Source organism: Contarinia nasturtii, unplaced genomic scaffold (assembly GCF_009176525.2).
Source record: "Contarinia nasturtii isolate CC-2019 unplaced genomic scaffold, AAFC_CNas_1.1 Cnas_scaffold_1353, whole genome shotgun sequence".
Taxonomy (NCBI): Eukaryota; Metazoa; Arthropoda; class Insecta; order Diptera; family Cecidomyiidae; genus Contarinia; species Contarinia nasturtii.
In genome coordinates, this window is record NW_022198690.1 from 1 (window position 1) to 4,953 (window position 4,953).

Sequence of the window (4,953 nt, forward strand, 5' to 3'; positions counted from 1 at the left end):
TACGTAGGTTGCTCCATAATTTTTTTTAAAATGGTACTTATAGTGTTGCCCGATGTAAACCATTGTCATATTCGTAAAGTTTGATGTTTTGGTATGTATTCGTGCCCTGAACCTTTTGTCGTACGAACGCTATTTGTATTGTTTACAGTGACTGGTAAACTGCGACTCAACAAAAAAATGAATTTTACACTTGAAGATTTTCGTAAAATGATTTACTACGATTTTCGAAGTAAATTATCTCAACAACAGTGTTTCGATCGACTTCATTTGGCCTTTGGCAATGAAGCACCAACCCTTCAGACAATTTATAACTGGTACCGAGAATTCCGTTGCGGTCGTAGTTCGCTCAAAGACGAGTTTCATACAGGTCGTCCAAAATCGGCTGTTGTGCCACAAAACATCGATGCTGTCAGAAAACTGATTATGGAAGATCGTCATGTGACCTACCGTGAGATTGAGGCATCTTTGGGCATTTCATCCCACAGCATACATACAATTTTGCATGAACATTTAGCCGTAAAAAAGATTTGCTCTCGTTGGATCCCACATAAATTGACCGATGAACAAAAAATGGCTCGTGTGAGTTGGTGTAAAGAAATGCTCAAGAAATTCAATCACGGTGCTTCAAAAGACGTTAATAAAATCGTCACTGGTGACGAATCGTGGATATATGCCTATGAGCCCGAAACGAAACAGCAGTCGACTGTATGGGTCTTCCAAAATGAAGATAACCCAACGAAAGTTGTTCGAGCAAGAAGCACTTCGAAGCGAATGGTCGCCTGTTTTTTCGGGAGAAGTGGTCATGTGGCAACCGTTCCACTAGAGGATCGTAAGACCGTCAATTCTGATTGGTATACCACCATTTGTTTGCCCGAAGTGTTTGGTGAAATAAGAAAAAACAACCACCGTCGCAAAATAATTCTTCATCACGATAATGCGAGCTCTCACACATCTTTTCAAACTACTCGATTTTTGACCGGTCAAAACATCGAACTGATGGGTCATCCACCGTACAGTCCTGACCTGGCACCCAATGACTTTTTTTTGTTCCCAAGCGTGAAGAAAAAACTACGTGGTCAACGATTTTCGACACCAGAAGAAGCAGTTGAAGCGTTCAAAACACACGTTTTGGAGATATCAGTTTCGGAGTGGCACGAATGCTATGACAAATGGTTTCATCGAATGCAAAAGTGTATCGATCATCTCGGGGAATATTTTGAAAAACAATAAAACCATTTTCGACAAAAAACAACTGTGTTATATATGTTTTTAAAAAAAATTATGGAGCAACCCTCGTAAATAAATATCATACAACATGTAATACAATAATCAATATATAACTTGCTTTACAGCAGATTCCGGTAGGGACAACTAATGACATTTGTGGGAAAAATATTATTTCTCTTGATAAATAAACTAAATTTGTTTAACCACTCGGTATATTAGCATGTTTGCATAGATAGGTTTTGTGTACGTCCCCAGATAATATATGTATGATGCCTATTTAAAAAGGATTGGTTTCATGTGGAGAACATAACATTTAAATCATTGATTTTGATTGATTATAAAAAGACGATGAAAGTTGTATATCCAGAGTTGACCAGAAGAAAAGAATGGAAAACATGGAAATTAATCAATAATAAATGGAACAGAATGGAAAATGAATCGAAAGCTTGGATCAGGAATTGTAGAGTAATTGATTAGTAATTTGTAATTAGCACCGTTTATGTTTGTGTGGCATTTTCACTTTGACGTAAAAACCATATGTATATAAAAATGTCAATGTTTAAATTGACAATGTTTGAATACAGCATGTATCATATATGTACGAATCAATAAGTAATGTGTCTTATACCTTTATAAAGATCCTTTATTTAAGTGAAAAAAGCAATGAAATAAGTTCCACTACATAATTCCATGTTATTTCAGCGTAAATTGTTCATTGTAAACATATAAAGTTTTATTAATTTGATTAAATAAATATGAAGTATTCAAATATGATTAAAATTGGTTGTTATTAAAAACAATATGAAGATTGTTATTAAATGTTATAGAATTTATCAAAAGATACAGATTTTCAGCAAAATTCATAACAATAAGGAAAGATAGTACTATTGAAATTGAAAAAGAAGATTTTCCAAGTATTTTCAACGAGCTTATTTTGAATCAGCCATGAAATGAATTTGTCGGATACAACTGGTGCCCTCTTTGCTGTCAAACATTGTGTGCAACTGATATATGTCCCAAATTGTTTATTTACATCCAGACTGACAATTGTCACATTTTGGTGTGGGATTGAAATGGCATTATTTGTGACTCATACAATTCAAAGCCGTCAATTTAATTTGGTAAAGACAAATAGAACTTGCAAATTAAAACGGAAAATTTTAAATGGGAAATACATAGGGTGTTTTTCATATCTGTAAATAAAGAAATGGTATGTTTCAATTTAAAGACCATAAAATTCTGTTTCAAATCGTAGCAATAAAGTTAAACATCGATTGATATTGACACTTTCCGAAGAAAAAGATGTTGAGTTGTTTGCGTTGTGCTGATTAGACAGCATGATCAGCGGGCTGATCGTATTCGAACATTTCTACATCATTATCTACGTTGGCGGCAGCAGCAGCAGCAGCGGCTGCTTCAGCGACAGCAGCGACTACTTCGGAGGCCTCAGCAACAGCTTCGTGGGCCTTGTACAAATATCTATTGATCGCCTCCGGTATCGGAAGTCCCATCAATGTCCATAGTCCTGAAAAATCAAACAAATGAATCTTCTTAAACAATCATTCAATCGCAATTGTGCGTCAATTAGCCTTACCTTTGACGATGCCAAGTCACAGAGCATTCGGGGTTTAATTTCCAGTTTTTATAGTAACTTTTTACTTTTGACAATAGAGGCTCGTCTTCTTCCAATGCTTCGTTCATGGCGCCGGACGCCGTTTAGTTGGAACTGTCGGAATACCGATAGATCCGTCTTACCCAACTTTGACACAATTTTTGTTGGCAGCAATGTTCTGGCGTCGGGTATGCACCGGCATCTCTTGAATCTGGCCGCTTTGTTCTGGGTTTGGAATTGGCATATACATCTTGCGTCTGTTTGAGATGTTCCCCATTCGTCCACCAGATCTATGACAAAATTTCGGCGCTTCTTTATTGACCTCAAAGTCTTACGAACTCCTGGACGCGCACGTGCTTTTTGATTTTTATTGAGCTGTCAGGTGGTATTTTGCCATCAGCACCAAAAAAGAACACAGTCGGCTGCTTATCGGTAACCTTTTCCACCAAATTATCGACAACACTACTTTTGATGTGTTTGTCCAAGGCGAGTCGAGTGTACTTGGCAGTCGAGTAAGCGCAGATTTCATGCTTCATCATCTTGACTCGGTGCTTTATGTAATTCAGCCACTGTGACCCTTTTGGCGATGGCATCACTGGGTAAATTTCACGGTTTTCTCTGTCTCGGCGCTCCTCTTGGACGAAATCTTTGGTCCAACGCTTTGCTTTGGCATTTCGCACATTTTGACCAGTCTGCCAGTGGAACTGCTTGCTCGACATTACAAAGTTGATCTGAAAAAAAAATGAATAGTTATTGAATTTTGGCACTTAAGCAGGTAACATAAATGTATACAAAACTTACTTCTTTGCCATTTTTAATGTTGTGTGTTACTGTGGTATTCCAACTCCGCACGCCGGTATCAATGCTCACGAAATTTTTGAATTTGCCATCCATAATCATTTGAACGATGCGACGAGAACGATCAATTTCTTCGTTATTTGTCTTGTTCTTGGCCGAGTACTGCAGAGATACAGCGATTCCATCGGTGTTTATGGAAAAGTCAAACTTCTTTTTTCTTTGGTAAAATATTTGCTATGCTTGTTTTTCCGTTTTTATTCTCGATTTCATGCATGTTCGAACAGTCAATTTTAAAATGCTTTCAGGGAAAATCACACATCGGTGACACTGCTAAATTCCGTATGAATGGCCGACACTTCGGATCGTCGAGCATTTATTTGTGCTTGAGATACCACTTGCATGTCCCCTTTGACTTTTTGCGCTTTCGTTTCTTCCGTTTGGGTCGGTGCTGATGTGGCCACGTCGAATTGTTCTCTTCTATCTCTCTTTGCATAGATAGGAACATTCTCAAGATCGAGTTTGTTTGGATCGCGAATTGGCACTTTGATGTCTTTTTGTTTGATAATCAGTTTCACAACACTTTCGATGTCACTTGGCAAAAATTTCTCTGCGCCCTCTTCTCCGTCTGTGTTCAATTCGAACACTTTCAGTTTCAAGTACTGGGTGATGTCCCTTGTGAAGAAAAAACAATTGGCCATACAACCGATTGCTAAACGTTTGGAAATCGATTATTTTGGGACATTTATGATTGGAAATCGATTAAAAGACGATTGAAACCGGTTGAAAAACGCCTGGCAAAGATTGTAAATCAGCTATCAATCGTTTTTCAACTGATTACCAGCCGTTTTTCAATCGATTAACAATCGATTTATATCCGATTCTTAATGGATCGTCAACCGACTTTCAATCGTTTTCAAATCCAATTCAATGATTAGAATTCATACAATATGCAAAATAGTCGGCTTTATCCTAATTCAACCGGTTGCAAATGATTGTTGATAGTCGATAAGTGACAATTCTTAGGACTCCAGCATTTCCTATATAAATATTCTTATATAAAGTACACGAAATAAAAGACATTCTTTATTCAACTTGGATATCTTAATTCAATTTAATTCAGTTCCGTTCCCAAAGATTTGGGAATTTAGAAACCGCTTTCATGTTTCCAAATTCGACAAATGCATATTTATGTAGAATCAATACTGGTTGTATTAGGTTTAGTTTTGATGTTGATTCTTTTAAAAATTGTATATATTTACAGTTTGCGTCTGGAACTTTTGAAAATTTTTCGTCAATTAAAAAATATAATTGGTCAT

At 36.8% G+C, this 4,953-nt stretch overlaps 1 long non-coding RNA gene across 2 annotated transcripts; it reads right to left on the reverse strand.

The window, feature by feature from the left end:
- Positions 1-2,537: 2,537 nt before the first annotated feature.
- On the reverse strand, positions 2,538-4,945 carry LOC116345560. 2 transcript variants are annotated; one of them, XR_004201518.1, is made up of 4 exons: positions 4,582-4,945; positions 3,641-4,346; positions 2,822-3,570; positions 2,538-2,752 (listed from the first exon to the last, which is right to left on the reverse strand). It is a non-coding gene; the product is annotated as an uncharacterized LOC116345560 (long non-coding RNA). The 2 variants fall into 2 exon arrangements; XR_004201517.1 differs by having other exon boundaries at positions 3,641-4,945.
- Between the last annotated feature and the right edge of the window lie 8 nt (positions 4,946-4,953).